Genomic DNA, 25,615 nt, shown 5'->3' with positions numbered 1-25,615 from the left:
AGGATGGAAGTCAATACAAAATCATCACCAAAAAAACTGCCAAGAAATCAAGAGGCAACACGGTAGCACAATGGTGGGCAGCATGGTAGCACTGTGGTTAACACTGTGTTGCTTCACAGCGCTAGGGTCCCAGGTTCGATTTCCGGCTTGGGTCACTGTCTGTGTGGAGTCAGCACATTCACCCTCTGTCTGCATGGGTTTCCTCCGCATGCTCCGGTTTCCTCCCACAAGTCCAGAAAGACGTTCTGTTATGTAATTTGGACATTCTGAATTCTCCCTCCGTGTACCCGAACAGGTGCCGGAATGTGGATGACTAGGGGCTTTTCATGGTAACTTCATTGCCGTGTTAATGTAAGCCTACTTGTGACAATAAAGATAAAGATTATTAAATCAGCACAGGGTGAAGCATCAGCAGACAATGAGTGAAAGATCTTATCACATAAACACACACACAGAAGAATCTCTCTGGGCATATCAGAAGTGCTGAATGTCCAACAATATGATCGTGCTCCATAAGTTCAATTCTGTGCCACGTGCAAGATTGAGGAATGCGTATGTATACATTCCTTTTTAAGGAGATATTCAGAAGTATTTCACAGTGACAAAAGGTAGTAAAATGAGACTGCATTTCTGCAATGCGATATGGTTCTATCGTGCTACTATTGCGGGTATCATTCCACTGCCAGTCTAATGCCATCCTATTAAATTAAATTACAATGTGAGATTGGCTTTGTAGTTTAGGTTATTGAGAGCGAACTAGCTGGTACTGGTGTCCTACCACTGTTTGAAAACAATACAAAGGTGGAAATGACATTCCATTGATGTTGACAACTGGTGAAGTGGGGTAGACTTTCAACTTGCCTCCCACCAGGGGCCCATCTCTCCAGGCATCCCCCCTCTCCGCTGTGGCACTCAACCAGCCTCCGGCCGTGGACATGTTCCCGGAGCTGTGCTCCATCCCCTGGGTGTTTAGATGTTGGCTGCTGCATGTGTGGTGTTACCTCCCGCAGTATTCAAGCACAGTGTCCAGGCATCAAAGTGTGATTGGGATGCTAGGCAATGACTCCCACATGCTACATGGCCCACCCACCCACAGGAATCCACTTGGCATGTATCAAGTGCTTTCTTAACCACGATTGCCAATTCCCAATTAGCGATAGCCTTCAGCGGCACGGCCAGAGTCGGTGTAGTCGGTGGGAGTTATGGGTGATCAGTGGGGCAGACGGGCAGGGTCAAGGGTTGCGTCCAGAATAGTGTTGGGATCCAGGGGTTGGTATGTTAGTCCAGTGAGTAATTGCCCCCTTGTTGCCCCCCCCCCGCACCTTTCCCCCCACCCCCTTCCCCCATGGCGGCCCACCCCTGCGGAGGGTCCCCCACTTCCCACTTAGCAGTGGGGTAGCAATCCCAGCTCCCCCGGGCTCTTTGCCTATGAGCAAAATGAGCAAAAATGGCTACTCACCTCCACGGCTCCCCACAAAAGCCCTTCCGTCAGGTTCACGTTTTTCAAAAGGAGTACTAATCGGTGCCAGCATGAACATTTGCTCGGGAGGCCGATGAATGATGGGATGACGTTGGATATAGGGTGGCTCCCGTTGATTATATGGAAATACGGCTTAAGTGGTGATAATTGGTTTCTCGCCACACTATGGCGAGATCCCGATTTTGCCTATGGGAGCGGGTCGATTGCATCAGAAAATGTTTGGTGCCTGGTGTGGATCTCGTTTTTGGCCTCTCTCGTGCCTTTTGTCAACATTCAAGATTAAATTGGACAGGTGGATGAAAGAAGTGTACCAAAAGGATATGGGAACGGAGTGAATAATTTTGATTAGAACTATTTGCTTATGTGGAGGGTAAATGCCGACACAATCTGATTGGGTCGAATGGATTGTTACCACATTGTAAATTCTGTACATTTCTATATATGTATAAGACTGCTCAGGTTAGCATTGCTGCCTCACTGCATCGAGGTCCTAGGTTCGATCCCGGCTCTAGGTCACTGTCCGTGTGGAGTTTGCACATTCTCCCCGTGTTTGCGTGGGTTTCACCCCCCACAACCCAAAGATCTGCAGGATAGGTGGATTGGCCACACTAAATTTCCCCGTAACTGGAAAAAATCAATTGGGTACTCTAAATTTAAAAAAAGAAAAAAAAGTCTGCTCAGGAAAATTGGTATCTAAGACCTTATAAATAAAAGATTTTTAAAAATGAATCAAAAACCACTGGCTAAAAGTAAGTAGTTGAGAATTTTGCTGACACAAAACTAGTAAATGGAAGTTTGTAAAACTGCGCTGATCACATAGAGAAACCTAATTGATAATCTCTTTCACTCCAAATTTGATTGACAGTTGTTTTTTAAGCCAGGCCAATTGTTCCCTCGGGCTGGAGTTCCCACACAAAACAAAAATAACACAATACTCTGCCTAGTGGCTCGTGGCCGAATGCAGTGACTACGGAAGAGCTCTGATGAGTCTATTCAATAAAAGCAGCTGTTTTTGTTCTCAATTCTGACCCTCACACTCAGCCTGACTGCACTCTTGTGGAGTCTTCATCAAGTCCTTTCACTTTTACTCCTTGTTTTCTACTCTTTTCAGTGGTTTAAGCAGCAGTGCACCTGTATTTACTCTAGGGTACATCAGAGAGCAGATGCTTAGATGTCCTATAAAAGCCGCAATTAACAGAATACCCTGATTTACAGCCTGATTTATTGCTCTCATCAATCCACAGAGCATTTTGTTTGTAACTGAGAGCTAAATCCCCCCAACAGTGATGATACCCAAGCAGAATTTGCTTTTTTGTTGCGACGTATGTCCGTCTGCAGTGAATATCATCACAGCCAAACCTCCTGCTGTGTACCAACCAAAGGCATGAAGCCTGTTCTTTGGTTTAACTTATATTTATATGTTGCTGAATCACGGATTTATATTAATTGTAACCTCATGGGTGCAGCACTTCTTGAATTATCATCGATTATTCAAGTGTACACTTGCCAACCTTGCTTCAATTCGTTTCTTTAAACGATATTCTTCTGTTAAATGGTAGAGTCTGAGGTAAGTAGGAAATGATGACGCATGATTCGAGTAAACCAACACAACAGAATCTGATAAAATCTTCAAAAATCCTTCAACTGTGTCTCTTAAAGAGTCACCTTCTCCTTAAGTAATATTTGAGAAACTTTTGGGAAAAGGCAGGGGAATGGCACCGATTCTTGTTGCTCATTTGGCGAGCCGGTGCAGACGGATGGCCTCCATCTGCACCATAACAATTTTGTGATTTTGATTGTTATTGTTTGAGAATGGAAAACAGCCAGATGAGCCACTTAATGATGCCAGGTGATGCAACTTTTGTCATTGCACTGTTGGATCGTAAAGAAATAGTTAATGATTTCTGAAATTCACTTTCATCAATATGGATCTTGCCATCTCCAGGTGGTTCAGTGAGTAAATGGACTGTGTGGTGTTGTACTTAAACAGGCAGATAAGGAAGATCCTAGGTTTAACAAGGACACAGGAGCTGACACCGAGTAAAATAAGAAACAAAGTTTTATTTACACAAAGAATATGTACAATACCTGATAGGTCCCTACCAGCTTCCTATTCTGATCGGTGCTTTACTGGCTGACCTTTTACACATTGGTTAACTGAGATATACCGCCCCCTAGCGGGGGTGCATGTACTCCACAAGGAGCACAGGGAAGCTTCCTACCCCGTAGGTCCCATGTGAAATATTGCACTGGAATTGACCTTTGCCCTTTCCAGATGGTGTTAAAGGAGTGTGCCCTCCACCCATGCCCAATGCAAAGTTGTATAGGAGTGACTGTGTGACACTTGGCAATGGCAGTTCTGTGCCATGACTTTCAGAAAACTGATACAAAGCGATGCGGGGGAGAGAATTCCAGAGCACCTCAGATGTTTACAACATAGTAGGAGGTCTTGGCAGTGATGGCTCTCAATGCTACTGTTACAGCTCAAGTCAGTCTGTGGTTCAGCCATATCCAATGCACATCAATTCAAAGGTCAAACACGCACTTGTGGTTGGAACACAGTATCGGCTTTGATTGTGATAGTATTTATTGTAGGCAAACAGCAAAAGCTGACCCCTTTGTCAGTGCACAGCGCTGACAGGGGTGTGAGTATGTTGAGTAGGCCTGTTATTTTTTTTTACTTGTGGCAGATTGAGTCACTGCCTTTTGTCTGTACTCTGTTTTAATTTCAGATACACTGCGGTTATAGCTTTCTTTCTTTCCCTTTCTATTGTTCTTGCTTTTCTGACACTCTTTCCTTTGTCTTCACCCCACAGATGTGCCTATTTCCTTTTTCTTTTGTATCTCTGAATCATTTCACTGATGATCTTTTATACAATTTCTGCCCTTCAATAAGCAGTATTTTAGTAGATTTTAACCCATTGCCTCTCTCTCGGAGTCTCTCCCCTCTTCCTCTGCAATATTCACTACCTTACCTTCAGCTGTGACGAAGTTAACTTGAGAATGTCATAATCTGTCTTTCCTCTTTGCAGATGCAGACTGGCCATTTATTATTTTAAATCATTTTCTGTTTTTATTTCGAAAGGTGAATCCTTTCTCCCCGTGTGTGCGTGGGTTTCCTCCGGGTGTTCCGGTTTCCTTCCACAGTCCAAAGATGTGCAGGTTAGGTGGATTGGCCATGATAAATTGCCCCTTAGTGTCCAGGAGGTAGGCCTCCCATAGCCCAGTGTATTCCTTTACTGCAATACTTGAACGTAGGATGGGGTTACTAGGTTGCGGGGAAAGGGTGTAGGATGCTCTTTCCAAGGGCCAGCGTAGATGCGATGGGCCGAATGGTCTCCTTCTGCACTGTATATTCTATGATCTATGGGCTTGGATGAATTAGGGTGGGAGGAGGGCTCACGTGAAACATAAACATCAACATAAATCAGTTGGACAAAATGGCCTGTGTCTCTGCTGTGATTTCTTTCTAAGCTATGTACTGATTAATGTTCATTGCGATAAAGCAATTTCAGTACTTTTTATTAGTTTTGTTGCATAGTAACAGCACTGCAAACAACTGTAGCTGAACAAACACCTCTTGGAACTGGCTACTCTGTTTGCAGAGAATCCAGAATGTATGAGGAATCAAGGCTGAATTGACAGACAGAAAATATGCAGCCCTCCCATAGCCCAGTGTATTCCTTTACAGCAATACTTCAACATAGGATGGGTAACTCTACATTTAAACTTCAGCACACATGGAACTGAAGAGCGTATTCTCTAATCAATGAAGTTCAGGTACACTAAACGCACTCAAAATACGCTGCTCTGTGAACTACTATTAGGCAGTGTCAACCTTATTTAAAATATGTAAGGAAAATCTACATAAAGTAATGTAATCTGAACACCTTAAGCAATTCTCTCCTGAATATACATGGTTGGACTGTAGGTGACAACACTGCCTGGCTAGAGTGATCTAGAGCAAAGAGCAATAATCTGTTAGGTTTTCTGATTTTGAATCAATGAGGTGCAGTTAGATCAACACTTGTGTACCTGATACAGAAATAGATATGAGACTTTAAACAGAAAATGCTGGACAATCTCAGAAGATCTGACAGGATCTGACAAAGCTTTGACAAAGAGTCATCTAGACTCGAAACGTTAGCTCACTTCTCTCTCCACAGATGCTGTCAGACCTACTGAGATTGTCCAGCATTTTCTGTTTTTGTTTCAAATTCTGGAATCCGCAGTAAGTTGCTTTTATTTAGATATTTGACGTATACATCCATGATTTTTTAAAATAAATTTAGAGGACCCAATTATTTCTTTTTCCAAATGGGCAATTTAGCGTGGCCAATCCACCTACCCCTGGACATCTATGGGTTGTGGGGGTGAAACCCACACAGACACGGGGAGGACGTGCAAACTTCACACGGACAGTGACCCAGGGCTGGGATTCAAACCTGGGTCCTCAGCGCAGTAGGCAGCAATGTTAATCACTGTGCCACGTGCTGCCCCCTTATGCACCCATTACAATGGATGTTTGACCTTGAATTTGACCTTGACCCGTGGCTGTGCCGGCTATTTGACCTTGACCTTGAGATTGACCGTGACCTTCAGTTATAATGGATGTTTGACCTTTAATTTTGCATCACAACACAGTGTTGAATGCTCCGCACACCTCTGCACTTTGCTAGTGAGGCCAAGTGAAAAAGTGATCTTGCATTGCTTGTGCCGCTCATCAGCTCATGAATAGCTGATATTACTTTGAAAATCATTATGAGTCCACACAGTCTACATTGTCAATGAAAAAAATATTGGTTATTATTTGAAGTTTCACCAAGGTACACAGCCTTGCTTGTAACAAAGCAAGTGGTAAAACCTAGCACACATTTTTCTTTAAATATGCCCAATCCCTAAATAATACAGCTGATCTGTAGCATCAGGCACGAGCAATTCTGTGCATTGTTCCGTTCATGATGTTTAAAAAAATTTTTTTTTTAGAGTATCCAATTATTTTTCTTTCCAATTAAGGGGCAATTTAGCACGGCCAATCCACCTAACCTCACATCTTTGGGTTGTGAGGGTGAAACCCACGCAGACACAGGGAGAATGTGCAAACTTCACATGGACAATGACCCAGGGCCGAGATTCGAAACCGGATCCTCAGCACCGCAGTCCCAGTGCTAACCACTGCGCCATGTGCCACCCTCCAATCATGATATTGATGGAGAACTAGCCATAAGCAATATCTCTAAATTTGTTACAAGGCGACATCCTGAGGTCATAAAAGGCATTTGATGAATGAAAATTCTTTCTTATTTATTTGAAATTAACAAAGAACACTACAGCACAGGAACAAGCTCTTTGGCCCACCAAGCCTGTGCCAATCCAGTTTCCTTATTTAGACTTATTACTTATTGCCCAAATGATCTGTATCCCTCTATTCCCCACCCGTTCATGCATTAAGTACAGAGTTTAGGTTACATTCTCGTGCAGTAATGAGGGCGTGCTGCACTGTTGGAAGTGCTGTCTTTTGGATAAAATGTTCAATCAAGATACCATTTGCACCCTGAGCTAAAAGATCCCATGGCACTATAGAATAGCAAGGTAGATCCCCCAGATTTACTGTCAATATTTATCACACCTAGTCGCCACACTACAACGCCTGTTTGGGTGCACTGAGGGAGAATTCAGAATGTCCAATTCACCCAACAGCACTTCTTTTGGAACTTGTGGGAGGAAACCAGAGCACCCGGAGAAAACACATGCAGAGTCTGCACAGACAGTGACCCAAGCCAGAAATTGAACCCGGGTCCCTGACGCTGTGAAGCAACAGTGCCAACCACTGTGTTACTGTGCCGCCAAGGAACTGGAGTTTCTGCTACGTTGTGCTGAATCATCTAAAATTAAACAAACCTACAGAAGATATCAAGGAATTTCAAGTTGTTCAGCACAAATCAAGTTTCTGCATCTTTGGCACTATTTTTAAAAGATTCACACTCTTAAGCCAGGCGAGACTGAAAATTAATAATTTTGGGCATTAGGGTAGTAATAGGTACCTTTAAAAAATCTTTAATTTTTCTTTAATTGACTACAAATTTAATAATTAATAACCTTTGCTGTCACAAGTAGGCTTACATTTACACTGCAATGAAGTTGCTGTGAAAAGCCCCTAGTCGGCACATTCTGGAGCCTGTTCTGGTACAGAGGAAGAATTCAGAATGTCCAAATTTCCTAACAGTACATCTTTCTGGACTTGTGGGAAGAAACCGTAGCTCCCGGTGGAAATCCACGCAGACACAAGGAGAATGTGTCGACTCCGCACTGACTGTGATCCAAGCCCAGAATCGAACCTGGCACTCTGGCGCTCTGAAGCTACAGTGCTAACCACTGTGCTACTGTGCCGCCCAAATTTACTGACTATTGCGTCCAAAAAAACAAAAAATGGTTCTCTATAGTTTATAAGTCATTTTCAGTTATTTGAATTTGGATTTCTCACAGCTGGTTAATTTGATGCTCCAATTATCTGCACTTGTTTTTTTGTGGTCAAACCATGTGGCAAACTGCATTAACAAAATTGCATCAGGTTACCATTAATAAATATATCGTGGAATATTCTACAATGCAAAATAAGTTACATACAGAAACATTGATCCTGCTGGTTCATAGCAGATTTTACATTCACTGATGTGCAATTGAATTTGAGCAGAAGCTTGAATAAACAAGTTACTTAGCTAAATAACTACAATATTGAAGACCATTTTCACCCAGATTGTCAATTGCTTCTAAAATGGAAACTCTGGGCCAAGGCTTTTATATAGATAACAGAAAGAATGCGAGTTACAATGCAGACCTATTAGTGATGGTCTCACAGTCTTGACTTTAGTGTGCTCAGCAGTCAAACTCCTACACCATGCTGCCACTTTCATATTGATGTCTAACCGAAACAATTAAGATTAATGCAAAAAAGCACTATCTGTTAATGGCAATGCAATTTGTAAAGTGGGTGTGTAAGGACAATATCGGTGATGCAGTAATGTTATTATGTCTGCTTCTAATTTAAAAAGAACTTAGCTTTAATAAAAGCTTGAAGAGAAATTGAGAAAACGCATGATTTTCTCCAAGATAACTTACCATGGCGACCAATGTGGTGCCATGACAACAGATTTTTCTGGGCAAGCTGTTACAAACTGTTCTAGAAACTGAACCAACCTGCAAACCTAAGGAATTGATAACCCAATTTAAATCTTGCGATTAAAACTCAGTTCTTATGTTAGTAATCCTAAAGTCTGAGTGCTTTTGGCTATCATTTATATCACCAACAATGATATCTCAGCTGAATAACTGCCTTGTAACTCGAACTCACTGTTTTCTCGTTGCCATTGGCCACCTTAAATACCAGTAGAAAGATAAAGATTTACATTCTATGTCTAAGTATTAATGAATGGGCTAACTGTAATCTAACTCTCACCAATTCTAGTTCACTCATCAACTCTTTTTATTCATTTGTGGGATTTGAGGGTTGCTAGCAAGGCCAGCATTCATTGCATATCTCTAATTGTGCTGGAGAAAGTGGTGATAAGCCACCTTCTAGAACTTCTGTAGACCACATGGTGCAGGCACAGCTAAAGTACTGTTGCAGTGCTAGTTCCTGGATTTGATGCGGTGAGAGTGAGAGCGATGTTATAGTTCCAAGTTTGCATTGTGTGTCACTTGGGGGTAAACTTACAGGTGGTGGTGTTTCCAAGCTTCTGTGGCTCTTGATTTGCTAGGTGATAGACATTACCCATTCAAAAGGTGCTGTCAAAGTGGTCTTGGCAAGTTACTGTGCAATACATCTAGATGGTACTCTCTGCTGCCACTATGTGCTGGTCATGGAGGGAGTGAATGTTTAAGATTGTGGAAGGATGCCAATTAAGTAGGCTGCTTTGAACTGGATGGTATTGAGCTTCTTGAATATTAATGGAGCTGCATTCATTCTGGTAAGTTGAGAGTATTCCATCACACCACTGGTTTGTGCCTTGTCGATGGTGGTCAGGCTTTGGACAGTCAGGAGGTGAGTTAATCGCTGCAGAATTCTGAATCTTTGACCTGCTTTTGTAGCTGCTGTTTTTATTTATTCTATACCCAATTGAGTTTCTGGTCACTGGTAAATTCTAGGTGGTTGATGGTGGATGATTCAGAAATGGTAATGCCATTGAACATCATGGGGAGGTCGTTAGATTCTCTATTATTGGAGATGGTCATTACTTGACATTTGTTGAGTTGGAATGCTACTTGCCCCTTATGAACTCAAGCCCAAATGTTGTCCAGGTCTTACTACACATATAAGAAGTCTTACAACACCAGGTTAAAGTCCAACAGGTTTGTTTCAAACACTAGCTTTCGGAGCACTGCTCCTTCCTCAGGTGAATGAAGAGGTATGTTCCAGAAACATATATACAAACAAAGTCAAAGATGCCAGACAATGCTTAGTCTGCGAGCATTACAGGTCCATAGATAGGGGTAACCCCAGGTTAAAGAGGTGTGAATTGTCTCAAGCAAGGACAGTTGGTAGGATTTTGCAAGCCCAGGCCAGGTGGTGGGGGATGAATGTAATGCGACATGAATCCCAGGTCCCGGTTGAGGCCGCACTCATGTGTGCGGAACTTGGCTATAAATTTCTGCTTGCCGATTTTACGTTGTCACGCATCCTGAAGGCCGCCTTGGAGAACGCTTACCCGGAGATCAGAGGCTGAATGCCCTTGACTGCTGAAGTGTTCCCCGACTGGAAGGGAACATTCCTGCCTGGTGATTGTCGCGCGATGTCCGTTTATTCGTTGTTGCAGCGTCTGCATGGTCTCGCCAATGTACCACGCTTCGGGACATCCTTTCCTGCAGCGTATGAGGTAGACAACGTTGGCCGTGTCGCACGAGTATGTACCGTGTACCTGGTGGGTGGTGTTCTAATGTATAATGGTGGTATCCATGTTGATAATCTGGCATGACTTGCAGAGATTGCCATGGCAGGGTTGTGTGGTGTTGTGGTCACTGTTCTGAAGGCTGGGTAGTTTGCTGCAAACAATGGTTTGTTTCAGGTTGCGTGGTTGTTTGAAGGCCTCTCCATATCATTACTACACATGGACACAGACTGCTTCATTATCTGAGGAGTTGCAAATGGAACTGAAACCTGTGACATCATCAGTGAACATCCCATTCACATTCTAATCTTATGATGAAGGAAAGTAATTGATGAAGCAGCTGAAGATGGTTAGGAAAATAGCAACAGAGGAGCACCGATAGATTGTTTGGCCCTTTGAGCTTGCTCTGCCTTTTAACTAGATCAACACCATCTTCCTGCACTATCCCCATATTGCTTGATGTAATTGGTATCAAGAAATCTATCAACCTAAGCTCTGAATATACACAATGACTGAATCGCCACAGCCCTCTGGTATAATGAATTCCAAAGATTCACCAATCTCATATGAAAATATTCTTATGTCTTATTCTGAGACTGTGTCCCCTGGTTCTGGACCCTCTAACCGGTTGAACCATTTTTCCTTCATCTATCCTGTCAAGTCTGTCATGTTATGCCTGGGGATATCCTGAGGAATTCCTACAAGAATGTCATTGAGTTAAGGTGATTAGTCTCCAATAACCACAACCACCTTCCTTTGTGCTGGTTATGAATCCAGCCAAGAAAGAGTTTTCTTCCTGATTCTCTTTGACTTCAATTTTGCCATGGTTCTGTAAATACCACATTCAGCCGAATGTTGCCTTGATGTCAAGTAAAGTCATTCTCACCTCGCCTGTGGAATTCTGTTTTTTTTTCTCCATGTTTCCACAATGGCTGCAATGAGATCAGGAGCCTAGTGGGCCTGGTACAACCCAAACTCAACATCAGTGAGCAGGTTGTTTTTAAACAAATACCAATCACTAGCACAGTTGATGATATGTTCCATCACTTTGTTGGTGATTAAGAGTAGACTGCTGGAGCAGCAATTAGTTGGATTTGATTTGTACTGCTTCTTGTGAACAGGACATGCCTGGGAAATTTTCCACATTGTCAGATAAATGCCAATGTTGTTGATATACTGAACTGGGTGGCTCGGTGTACGGCTAGCTCTAGGGCACAGGTCTTCAGTACTACAGCTGTGAAGTAAAGCCAAGGCCTGTAGTCTTTGCTGTATTCATTCTCTTCAGCCATTTCTTGATAACATATGCAATAAATTGAATTGGCTAAAGACTGGCATTACAATGTAGCGGACCTCAGGAGAAGGCTAAGATGAATCATCCACTCAACACTTAAGGCTGAAGAGGGTTAAAAATGCTTCAGCCCTATCTTTTGCACTCCTCTGCCAGGGTCCACAATTAATGAAGATGCAAACCTTTGTGAAGCCTTGTCCTCTGATTAATTGTCCAATTATCCACGACCATTCACAACTGAATGGAAGAGGACTGCAGAGTTCTGTCCCGATTTGTTTATTGTGGGGTTTCTTAGTGCTGTCCGTTGCATGCTGCTTCCACTGTTCAGGATGCATAGTCCTGGACTGCAGCTTCACCAGGTTGGCACCTCATTTTTAGGTATGCCTGGTGCTACTTATGTCTATTCTTCCCATTTGATCAGTTTGCTCCACTGGTTTGACGGTGACAGCAGAGTGAGGGCTTTGCTAAGCCATGAGGTTACAGTTTGTGGTTGAATACAATTCTGTTGCTGCTGATGGCCCACAACACCTCTTGGATGCCCAGTGTTAAGCTATGCAATCTGTTCTGAATCTATCCCATTTAGCTGACTGGTAGAGCCACACAATGTCATGGACCATGTCCTTTGTGTGAAGATGGGACGTGTCACTGTAAGGACTGTGTGGTGGTCACTCCTACCAATACTATCATCAATAGATGCAAATGTAACAGATACATTGGTGATGGCAAGGTTAAGTAGGCTTTTCTCTCTTGCCCCAGGCCCAATCTGATAGATACTTCAGGACATGGCCAACTCAGTCAGCAATAGTACTACTGAGCTACTCTTGGTGATGAACATTGAAGCAACACAGCCTTAATACATTCTGTGCCCTTGCTACATCCAATGCCTCTTCCTACATCCAATTCCTCTTCCAAGTGGTGCCCAACATGGAGGAGCACTAATTCATAAGCAGAGAGAGGCCAGTATATAGTAATCCAAGGAGTATTCCTTGCTTACGTTTCACCTGATGCCATGAGACTTTATGGGGTACGGAATCAATGTTGTGGGCTGCAAGGCCATGCTCTTTTGACCATATGCCATTCTACTGTTATCTGCTCTTGCTGACCTATATTGGCTCCCAGTTCAGCAATGGCTTGATTGAAATATTCTCAAACTCATAATCAAATTCCTCCATGACCTCACTCCGTCTTATATGCACTGGAGGAACTTGCCAAGGCCACTGTGACAGCACTTTCCAATACTACAACCTCTATCATCTAGAAGAATAAGGGCAGCAGACACATAGGAACATCACCACCTGCAAGTTCCCCTCCCAAGTCACACATCATCCTGAGTTGGAAATATTATGCTAATGCTTGACTGTCACCGGGTCAAAATCCTGAAACTCCCTCCCAGAGCATTATGGGTGTACCTATGCCACACAGACTGCAGAGGTTCAAGAAGGGGGCTCACCACTAATCTGCAACTTCAGCTCTGCAACCTTTTGCAAATCGTGTATTCCTTCAACTTTCACCTATTACACAACACTCACTTTTGCCTCATCATTACTTGCTGTGGATTTAGCCATCCACACCCTACTTTCTGAATTCTCTGTCTAGCCCTCTCCATCTCTCGTATGTATTTGAAGCCTAACTCTTTGACCAAACTTTGAATGTCTCTTTCTTTAGCTTGCTGTCATTACTTTTGTTCTGATTATACTTTTGAGAAGTGCCTTGAGACATGAAATGACATGAAAAGTGCTATCTAAGATGTTGTTATCCAAGTATGTTCTACAAGTTAGCCATGTTATGAAGTGCTCGGTGTAGCACTAGAGCAGTGGTTCTCAACCGGGGTCCACATGGACCCTGGGGGTCCATGTAACATTACTGGGGGTCCACACAAAAAAATACCGAATCGGGGGTCCATGGTGATAATTTAGTGGTCCATAGAGCAATTCTACTTCAGAACAATTGTTATTACTGAGAATTAAATTTTTACAGTAATCTACGCCATATTAAAATACTAAAAGTAGAAATATTCATGTAGCTATGAATTGTTTATGGCAATCAAGTGGAAGAAAAAAACTTTACATTTGACAGTGTCGTAAATTTAAAGTTACCTAGAACAAACGGAGGTGAAAATCACCCATCGTTTCTCCTTGACAAGTTTAATGAATGATTTAACACAGTAATGACTAGAAACTGTGTATATTTGATATGAATTGGTTATTTTTAGAGTAATTTAATTCAATTTAGTCAGGAAAAAGTTTTTTTCATTACTTTTCATATTAGAATAAGTTTGGCAACGTACGAAAATACCGCTAATCCATTTCCAACCCTCACGGTAAGGTAGATGGACTTTAGTCATCGGACAAAATATAAGGATTAGGAATGGCTATGGGGGTCCACAAAAAAAAATTAAGAGGAAAAGGGTCCATGGGTTAAAAAAGGTTGAGAACCCCTGCACTAGAGGTTCTGTAGTAACTTCCATTCAGAACATACTACTTCCAGAGATGTGGAACTCGGCTGGGCACAGTAAGAAATCTTACAACACCAGGTTAAAGTCCAACAGGTTGGTTTCAAATCACTAGCTTTTGGAGCGCAGCTCCTTCCTCAGTTCAACTGTAACCTGGTGTTGTAAAGATTTTTACTGTACTTCGAGAAATTATGGTAAATTTTAAAATTAGAAATGTTTTATTGAGTAATTGATAAACAATATTTTATTAACTTGCAGAATCTCCTGTACATATAGGAAATCTTTCAACTACTCTTATTAATTGCAGATATATTTTATAAAAGGCAAGTTATTTAATCCCTTTCGACTCTATAAATAAGACAAGGCCTCCGTTGGATTAAAAGGTCAAGGGTTATTCGTGTCAATTAACGTGAATACTTCAAACTGTATTTGTACTTTATTAGTCGATTATAATTTATTTCAATTTTATTGCACAATAGATTTTCCCTCGAAAAGAGACAGGACACTAGAATTTCTAATCAGACGCCTTGTCGCTTGCTCTTCTTTCAAAGGCGAAAATGAATTTTTGAAGTCAGACCGGTGGCAACAGTTTTTCTTTCCTCACTGGAGTCTGTTGCCTCAGGTGCGACAGAGCAAAAAAACAATCGGGTTTCCAAAAATAAACACGTGCAGATCTCTTGTCTACAGCCGAGTCTCAACTTGCCGAAGCTATGCCAGAGTCGTGAGGTTCACCCATTTATTTGATAGTGGCGGAGATTACGTTTCATTTCTTGGAGGGCTTTCTTGCTTTTAGCAGAGTTCGATGAAAGGCATTCCTGAATTCCACTTGCCGCCCCTAAACTCTCCAAGTTAAATTTGGATTGCGTTCAGATGACCCCGCTTGGTTACCAGAATCAGTGAGTTGGTTACATTACAAAAGAAACACTCCAGAGCAAATAGCGACGTAGCCGATGATTGAAGAACCTTTCACCAATCCCATTCGCAACTACATCGAGATAAGAGTCAAAAATGATAATAACGGGTTCGCTTTTGATCTTATTGTGTTTACCCGCCTCCTCTCTCGCTGTCCACCATTGTATCTTTATCTTACAGGTAGTCAACCACATTAATGCAGCCCCCTGTTTTTTATTCTATCTTTTCAGCGTGACTTCATTCCGCAACCCCTCTCCATGGATACAACAGCTGTCTCAGGCCTTCGACTCCTGCCATATCTATCAGACACACACTGTGCAAAAGTATTGTGACAATGGAGAGGGAAAATTACCAATGCTGCTAACGTTCCTCTGCAAACAGTCAACATTATTCACGTTCGTAGTCCGACCTAACTCTCTTAGACGATTACGTTGGAAAAAACGGGATTTGGGTGGGTATGGGTCAAATAAATGTGGTGGTTTGTGTATTAATTGGACGGAAGATGTGGAAGCACGTTTTCTCGTAGCCACTAATTACGATCGTTAGCTCTTAATGCTTGTTTTGTCATTGCTGGGTCTTCTTTCACCTCCACGTTAATGAGTCTGATCACTTTCATCAGGAGCTTGAGGTCAAGCATTCATGAAGGACTCCAGCCTGGAACCTAGATCAGGAGACTGGTCAGGGTAGAAGGAAATCGCAGAGAGGTATCAGCAGGGAAGCTTCAGTCAACTCCGTCAGACAACATCAGGCAGGCTTGATCACTGAGTTCTTGCTCAGCTGGATTTTCTTAAATCCCCTTTTCCCAAATCCTGCCTAAAGCTAATGAAGTGGAGGAGGAGTAGGGGGTGACATTGTGTGGCTTGCTAACGTTCTAACATCAAGGGCCCTCCTGGATATGGATGTGTGAGATCTTCAGCCCACAACTTCAGCAGTCTCTTCCCCCTGCCACCTCTTTATGGCATTCAACAGTTTCCTCATTCAACAACATAAAGATTGCACAGCAGTATCCAAGGGTATTAGGCACGTTGATAAACCAACCTTTGATTCCTTTTATTTGCTTCCTTTGGCCCTTTGTTTATCAAACAAATTAGTGGTAATTGGGAAAATGATCAGTGCTCAGGTTCTGGACTCGCATCTCTTCAATAGATCTTTTGAGCTAAAATTCTGACTCTACAAATGGATTAATATTTTCTAGTTGATGAACTATGTATTGATTAATATTTATCATTTTAAAACTTGCATTGACATTTGCAAGAGCAGCACATATCAGAGTTTAATTGCCTGAAATCTCCAAATCACTGGTTAAGTGATGTTTCAATATATTTAGTTTGGAGACTTTGGCACCTCAAAGTGCCTTAGTAAGATCTCTAAATCCAGTGGCAAATTCTCAAACCAACGACTGTACTCCGAACTCAGTCACATCAAGGGACTCCCAGATGGACAACAGAAATGCTTTAGACATGACCTCAAAGCATTTCTGAAGTGGCCAAGCATTCCCATTGACTCATGGGAGGGCTCTGGCTTGTCACCATAGGTTAATTTGGAAAGGTACCAAATACATTGAGAGACTTTGTTGGGAATGTGCAGAAATGAAATTGAGGCATTGGAGGGAGCACATGAAACTTCAAATAACCTATCGGGACAACTCTTCAAGCACTGCTTGCCTAATGTGGCAGTTATTTCAGCACCCAATGAATCATAGAAACAGGTCATCCTCTCTCATGAGGGACTGCCAAAGAAGAAGAGGTATTTTGGGTTTGGATCTTTGTCTGTACTTTAGTTCAGAGGAGTGCTAGAGGTTCATCTTTTTAATTTGTTTCTTTTCTAGGATATAGGCTAGCCAGCATTTATTGTCCACCCTAATTGTCGGTGCGGAGGTGGCGATGAGCTGTTTTCTTGAACCGCTGCAGTCCATATAATGTAGGTACAACCGCAGTGATGTTAGGAAGGTGCTGCAGAAAGCCTTGGTGAGTTGATGCAGTGCAGCTTGTATATAGTACACATTGCTGCCACTGTGCATCAGTGGCGGAGGGAATGAATATTTAAGGTGACGTTGGGCTGTTTTGTCCTGGATAATGTTGAGCTTCCATTGTTAGTATACTGGCCCATACTAAACAGGGCATGTTGCCTTGAATCATATTTCTGGTACCACACTATCACTGCTCTGTCCCCTGGCGTTTTATAGAGAATGGTGGACAAGCAACATAGTTGCTGGCTCTTGGGAAATCCTAGCCACTGACAGAGGGCAATGACATGCTAAAGTTGAAGAAGCAGCGATGGGCTGAAGCTACTAGTATGAAGATGAGATCGGAGTAGTATGACCCGGTGGGAAGAGATGTAATAGCTTCCCTCTTTCCCAACTCCTCTTGACTGCAACAGATTTGTTTAAAAAGGCTTTGCTTACTAATTCACTGACTTTAACTGATTACATGCTGTGACACAACAGATCTTGAGTTTTTTTTAAAAAAGGCAATAGTCGTACTGTCCAGTCAAAGACAATTAATAAAAACACTTCCAACTTTCACATGCACATACACTCAGGTTGACACATAGAAAAATAGATTATAAAGTGAAAGAATAGATTTGTGATTTTTTTAAAAGCCCAATAAAGATTAAAATGATATGGGGCGGGATTTCCTGATCCTGAGGCTACATGTTGACGCTATCGTAAACGCCATCGCGTTTTACGACAGCGTCAACAGGCCCCAGGATCAGCAATCCTGCGCCTTACAGGGGGCCAACATGGCACTGGAGTGACTCACACAGCTCCAGCTGCCGATACCGGCGTCAAACGGGAGCCGAGGGTCTGCGCATGTGCGCTGGAGCCGGTGCGAACTCGCGCATGCGTGCTGCGGCCGGCGCAAACTCGCCCACGTGTGCTAGTTTCCTTCTCCGCACCGACCCCGACGCAACATGGTATAGGGCTACAGGTGCCCGGCGCGGAGTAAAAGAGGCCCCCGCCAGGAGAAGCCGGCCCGCCGATCGGTAATGGGCTCACCCCGGGGTCGGACCCCCTACCAGGCTGTCTTCTGCAGGATGAACGGTGAGATCCCGCCGGGTAGGACCACATGTGAATGGCGCTGGTGGGACTCGGCCTATCTCACCGGCCACTTGGCCCATCCTGCACGGAGAATCGCCGGGGTGGGGCGCGTAGAGCATCCTCCGGCCTGGTGCCGATTATCCAGTCACCGGAGAATTGGCGGACTACCGTCGGGACGGCGTTGCGTGAAACCCCCCCACCCCCCTGGCGATTCTCTGACCCAGCCTGGGGTGAGAGAATCCCGCTCCTGGTTCTCGTAAGTTAATGACTTGGGTGGATTCAGGCGGAGCTCGGTGGTCTTCTGATTTTAACTTTTTGTGCTTTAAAGATGTATCTGGATGAATCATATGACCCACCGACATTGTGGATCTTTTGCTAATTACCAAACAGATCTCCAGCGTTCTTGCAGTAAATAAGATTAGTTATCTGAAGCTGTTTTTTGTCATGTGATGACACGATCAGTGCTTTCACTGTCGATTCAAATGAATTGAAGTTGAAAGCCATTGCAACACAATAAATGATGGATGGCTGTTCTCACCTAGTTATGATAAACTGGTTCCTCTGCAGCTCTCTCTGTGTCGCTCAGTGACAGGGTCTGGACTTTTGGGTAAATGCTCGGACAACAGGAAGTGAATTCCGCAACTTCATTCATCTTGGCATGTCCAGTCAAGTGAGGACACCCCATCCAGGGTCATTTAGTGACTTTCTGGAGACTTAAGGGCAATTCCGTGTCTGCAGAAATTAGAAATTCTGCTGATGCGTGGTGGCCATATTAACAGCTTGCTGTATTCTCCCTTTTAAAACCATGATTTTCAGCAGTAAATATATAAAGTCAATTTTTTTAATGCAAGATCCCTTTCATATCCACCCAGACATTGACAAGAGCACAGAAGATAGGCAGGCAACCAGGGAATCTCATCATGGTCCTGAGACCTGCTGATACAAGAGACGAACCGAAGGTTCACCCACCTCCCTCTATACCAGGTCAGAAGTAAATTCGATCCAAAATCCAGGGAGCCACCCTCAAACAATACAATGGGAGCTGGAAACTCCCAAATCAACTTACATTAACACTGCAGTGAAGTTACTGTGAAAATCCCCTAGTCACCGCACTCTGGTGCCTGTTCGGGCACACTGAGGGAGAATTTAGAATGTCCAATTCACTTAACAAGCACGTCTTTCGGGACTTGTGGGAGGAAACTGGAGCACCCAAAGGAAACACCTGCAGATATGGGGAGAATCTGCAGACTCCGAACAGACAGTGACCCAAGGTGGGAATCAAACCCGGGTCAATCACCGTGCTACTGTGCTGCCCAGGTCTTGTTGGATTTGGACATGGACTGTTTCAGTGTCTGAGGAGTCACAAATGCTGCTGAACATTGTGCAGTCATCAGTGAACATCCCCACTTCTGACCTTGTGATGGAAGGAAGGTCATTGATGAAGCAGCTGAAGATTGTTGGGCCTAGTTCCCTGAGGATCTCCTGCCGTGATGTCGTGGAGCTGGGACAACCGACTTCCAACAACCACAAACATTTCCAGTGTGCCAGATATGACTCCAACCAATGGAGAGCTTTTCCCCCAATTCCCTTCATTCCAGTTTTGCTCGGGTACTTTGATGCCACACTTGGTAAAATGCATCCATGATATCAAGGGCAGACACTCTCACCTCATTTGAGTTGTTTTGCCCGCCTTTGAACCAAGGCTGTAATGAGGTCGGGAGCTGGGTGGCCCTGTGGGAATCCAAACTGAGTGTCAGTGAGTTATTCCTGATTGATAGCATTGTGACTTCAGATCCACAGCAATGTGGTTGCCTCTTAACTGTCCGCTCCAATGGCCCAATAAGCCATTGAGTTGAAGGGCAGGTAATTATGGGCAACAGCTGCCGACCTTGTCAGTAATATCTTCATTCTATCAAGGAATAAATTAATTTGCTGCTTTTGGGGACATTCTGGTACGCAATTTGGCTGCTGTTTTGATCATGCAATCTATTTCAATTATTTTTGTTGCTACTTTATGAACTTTATTAAGTATTTCAGCTTGTGCATCATTTAGGGTGAGTTGTGGCTCCTTTCATACCTTTTATGCCTCCAAAGTCTTAAGTTGCTGGATTCATGTCCAGGGCTAAAGCACAAAATTTAAAACTAGTGCTTCAGTGCAGTATTCAGTGCTGTCCTTTCGATGAGATTATAAACAGAGTGCCACTCACCTGCCTGCTGGGGTGGATGCAGAAAGTCCCATGGCACTGCTTTGAATACAATGCAGGGGAGTTAATCTCCTTGTCCTAACCAATATTTATCCCTCCAATCAACATTACAAGAATCTGGTCTCTATCACATCTCTGGTGGTGGCAGTTTGCTGAGTGCAAATTTGCCAGCATTTCACCGACAGTATAATTATAACCTTTATTACTGTCACAAATAAGCTTACATTAACACTGCAATGAAGTTACTGTGAAAATCCCCTAGTCACCACATTCCGGCGCCTGTCACGTACACTGAGGGAGAATTCAGAATGTCCAAATTACCGAACAGCACGTCTTTCGGGACTTGTGGAAGGAAACCGGAGCTCCCGGAGGAAACCCATGCAAACATGGGGAGATCTTGCAGACTCCGCACAGACGGTGACCCAAGCGGGAATTGAACCTGGGACCCTGGCGCCAGGTTTGATTCCCACTTGGGTCACTGTCTGTCCATGCATTGTAACAGTGACTGCACTTCAAAAGTACCTCATAAGTTGTAAAATGCTTTTAGACAATCAATGGTCTTTAAAAGCATCATAACCCTTTTTCCTATTCAATTCTTTTTATTTTGTCTAATATCTGACTTGGTACTGTCCCCTTATCTTTAACCTTCTTTCTTAACCTTACTTGCTGCACACTGTATTTCGTTGGCAGAAGAATATATTAAAGCATCTTCTCAAACAGTGTCAAGAACACAATTGTCGGGGGAGGATTTCCTTTGTGTTGGACGTGCAGTGAAACCACAATCCTGTTTCTAAAGACTGTTTATGAGGATATAATTACACATAAGACACAGCGGGCACACTTTAATCCCCCGCTTCCCCCCCCCCCCCCCCCCCCCCCCCCAAAAAAAAGCCTTCCACACCCACGGTATGTTTTATCTTTCCAAATCATCAGAACAGTCATTTTGCTGATGTGGAGTTTGTTTATTCTCACCTGGGTCTTTAAGATAAAAGCAAATTACTGGGGATGCTGGTATCTGAAGCAAAAACAGAAAATACTGGACAATCTCAACAGGTCTGACAGCATCTGTGGAGAGAAAAGGGAGCTGACGGGCGCGGATTAATGGAAATGTTTCTGAGTGAGGTAACGAGCACGAACTGCCGCGGGCTTCCCAACACGCGACCCGGCGAGGATGGCATGATTACCTAATGCTAATTGGCCCACATAGCGAGGCCCCAAGGGCTTCACGCCACAGATGATGGGCCTGCCCGCTGATTTGGCAGGACCCCGCCCGCCAGCTCTACATTAACAAGGAGGAGCAGCACTTAAACTGATCCTGCAGAGCAAACTCAACACAGCATGCAGACATGCTCCGGCACAGCACGTGTAGGTGATGGGTGTGCGTGAGAACTCGGAGGACAGACAGGAGTCAGACTCTGACATAGATTGAGGAGAACCAGAGCTCAGCTCACAGTGGGTTTCATCAACCCTTCGTCTTCGACAGTAACCCGCTGACAGTTTAAACAGTCCCATCACCCTGGAGTGATGTAACATGGACTTTGGGAGGGTGGAACGGGATGGGTGGGGGTGGCGGAATGGGTGGAGGGGGAAGGGCTGGAGGGGGTGCAATGATGGGCGAAGCCATGTCCTATGGGAAGTGGGGGAGGATGAGGCCTTACTGGCTCTCCGGGCATGCCGGACCCTTGCTGCTGCCGCCTGTTGTCCATCCTCCGGCTGTCCCTGTGGGTCCTCCCCGGGCTTGCCATCCAGCCATCCCTGGTCCTGCGCCTCCTCAGTGGCCACATGTTCTTCCCCCTCCATCACTAGCACATCACCCCGCTGCTGTGCCTGCTTGTGGAGTGCACAGCAGACCACTGTATCCCAGACTGTGTATCCCAGATACATGCTCATAGCGCTACCTGGACTCAACACTCCTCTGCCTGGTGCACACATCCACTCTCTGGTCAGGCAAATGTCCCCGGTGCTCATTCAAGCGCGGCACAGCCATTAAATCATGCCCGATGCTTTGCTTTGAGTCTGGATGACTCTTGGTCAAAGCTCAAACCTTTGTCAAAGGTTTTTATGGAGAAGGAATGGCGGTGGGAATCACCCGCTTTGGAGTTTGTGAGCACACGCTTCTTGTATCACTGTCAGCTCTGCTCCAACAAGATAACCAATTATTCTTGAGGGAAAAGTATTCAGGAAGAGGAAAGCCAATGAATCCTCAGATAGTCCCGATTACATCGATTTGAAAATGAGAAGCACTGAAAGTCCCACAGCCAGTTAAAATGTTCTGAAGTACAACATTGTGGGAAATAAACTATTCAATGTCATTCATTTTTTAAAAATTATTTCAATCACTGTGGGGATCTAAGACGTGTGAGCACTCTGACTGAGGCTGGTCATATAATAGAATTTGGGCAAGAAACTAACAATTCATTTATGGCTTTTAAGATTCCATTATAGGAAGATTTGCAGAGCATTTTGTCATTCGTTTCACCCGGCCCAGCGTGACGGTATTTGACTTGCAGTTTGGCTGCAATAAGCCATAATCGCTGGTAAATCAAGAGCATTTTTGATTTATTCTCCAACCCGGTTTAAAAGCAAAACAACCATCCTTGTAAATCAGTTATCCGACCAGAAAATAGACCTCAGCACAAGGTCTATTCAGCACAAAAGCCCATCTGTATAACTTCTGCCCCGTTTGCTTCTAAATCCTAAAGAGCGTGATCTTGTATACAAACATTTTCCTTTATCTAGTCTCACTCAACTCACATGAAGAGATCTGTCCGAGAATGTGCCCCGGAGGCCTATCCTACTAGAATAGCACAGTGGTGCTGTGTACTGTGGCAGGATTAACCCCAAGACCTCTTGTATTGTTTCTCTTCATTACATTTATCCCCCTGTCTCCTATTATCATTTTGCTTTATTCTTCCTCTCAAACAAAATGGTACAAAGCTGATTGCCTAGCCAAGGCAACTTTTAAACTAATTTTCAGACTTTCAACGTTTGTCATGAGCGATTTCCTCTTTACTGCAAGCAGCATATATGGGTCTTAACCCCTATTTAAGAAACTATTTTACTGTGGAATAAGCCAAATCACGCTAGGAAGAGCGGGAAGAACATGAATTTAATCTGTTCAAGAATCTCTTTATTTATCTCAACTGAAGGTGGAACTTGCGTTCAGTTTTTTCTTACCTGTTTGTTTAACATCATACGACTCTACAGAGTGGCACAGTGGTTATCACTGCTGCCTCACAGCGCCAGGGACCCAGGTTCAATTCCAGCCGTGGGTCACTGTCTGTGTGGAGTTTGTACATTCTCCCCGTGTCTGCGTTGGTTTCCTCCGGGTGCTCCAGTTTTCTCCCACAGAACAAAAAGTGTTGGGTAAATTAACCAAGCTAAATTGCTCCTTAGTGTCCACTGATTTGCAAGTTAAGTTATGGGGTATCAGGGATAGGGTGGGGTAGGTGGGGCAGTGGACATGTGCAGAGTGCTCATTCAAAGGGTTGATGTAGACTTGATGGGCTGAATGGTGTTCTTCTGCAATGTAGGGATTCTATGATTGTACAGCACAGAAAGAGGCCATACAACCCATCGTACTTGTAACGGTCCTTTTAGCTATCCAATTAGTCACACATGTCCTCTCTCTCCCTAAAGCCTGGCAATAGTTTTCATTTGGGTAAATTTTAACTTTTGTCAACTTTAATTTGCCAGCCTGTTGGTTCAGTGCTGCAACAACCTTTAAATTCTCACAAACTTGATTGAGTTTTTTGTGAGGTATAGAAGTGGTTGATAACCATCGGATAAAGGGCTACATAACAGGTTTGTCAGAATGGTTAAAATGATGGGTGGAATTTCAGAGGGGGCGCAGGAGCAGAGCGACTGAGGGTATTTTTGCACAAATCAGTGAAGGTGGCAGGACAAGTTGAAAAAGTGGTTAAAAAGCATATAGAATCCTGGACATTAGTAATAGGTGTACAGGGCGGCGCGGTGGTTAGCACTGCTGCATCACGGTGCCAGGGACCCGCGTTCGATCCCGGCCCTGGATCACTGTCCGTGTGGAGTTTGCACACTCTCCCCGTGTCTGCGTGGTTCTCAAAGATGTGCAAGGTAGGTGGATTGGCCCTGCTAAATTGCCCCTTAATTTGATACTCTAAATTTAAAAAATAAATAATTGGCATACAAATATGAGGAAATGATGATGAACTTTTATAAAACTTCAGTTTAGGCTCAGCTGTAATATAGGGCTGCATTATTCACTGAGTATGAATACCCTGCTCCACAACCTAAATGTCAGGGGTGAGCCTGCCTTCCCTTGGCCGACTTACCCAACTTCCAATTTTCTTTAGTTTGAGACTTTGGCAGGAAATCCTGTCTCATAAAGCTGCCTGCCAATCGGAGGCCAGGAGCTCAACTCCACACCAAAATCAATGGCAACCAGCAGTATTGTGGAGGCCTGAGAGGAAGAAGTTAAGTCCATGAACATATGAGCAGAGTAACGGGGGCACTTGGACAGGGCCGGGTAGTGGATGAACATTGGGGGGGGAGGCAAAATAATGAGGGGACCTCGAGTGGTCACAGGTGGCTTAGGAGAGAGGCTCTTCCTTTTCACTGACCAGCAGCCTGAAGGGTTAAACTTGTCAGGCTACATGTTGGGTGCAGACTTCTGCCACCCAATTAACCAGAGTGGCAGAAAATTGAGCATTAATCATGCACTTAAGAGCCTCAATTAGGCTATGAGTGGGTAGCCCACCTAACATCTCCTTCACAACTCATAGAATCATGGTGGGTAGGTGGACTGGCTGGTGATGAGCATGCTGCCCATGGCTCAGTGCCGTAACGTATGGGTCTAACTGCCTGTTATCCTACCCAAGCGGGCCCATAAAATTCTGTCCATCATGTCCAATTCTGAGGATCACACTTTATGAAGAATGGATAAGCATACGAGAGGGTGCAGAAAAAATTCACAAGGATAGTTCCAAGGATGAGGAACTTCAGTTATGTGGATAGATTGGAGAAGCAGGTTCTGTTCACCTTGGAAAAAAGATTAAGGCGAGATTTGATAAACGTGTTCAAAGTTACCGAGTCAAGAGAGAAATTGTTCCTGTTTGAAGAAGGGTCAAAAACCAGAGACATCAATTTGAGGGGATTGACAAATGAAGCAACAGTAACATGAGGAAAAAGGTGTTTGTTTTGCAGTGAATAGGTAGGACCTAAGAATGTGCTGGAGGTTGATTCAAACAATGCTTTCGAAAAAGAGAAAAAAAAATTGCAGGACTACATGTAAAAGCATGGGAGTGGGACTAGATGAATTGCTCTTTCAGAGTGCTGGCATGAACATGACGAGTCAAACGGCCTCCTTCAAAGTTGGA

Source organism: Scyliorhinus canicula, chromosome 14 (genome assembly GCF_902713615.1).
Source record: "Scyliorhinus canicula chromosome 14, sScyCan1.1, whole genome shotgun sequence".
NCBI lineage: Eukaryota > Metazoa > Chordata > Chondrichthyes > Carcharhiniformes > Scyliorhinidae > Scyliorhinus > Scyliorhinus canicula.
Note: the sequence above shows the minus strand (reverse complement) of the source record.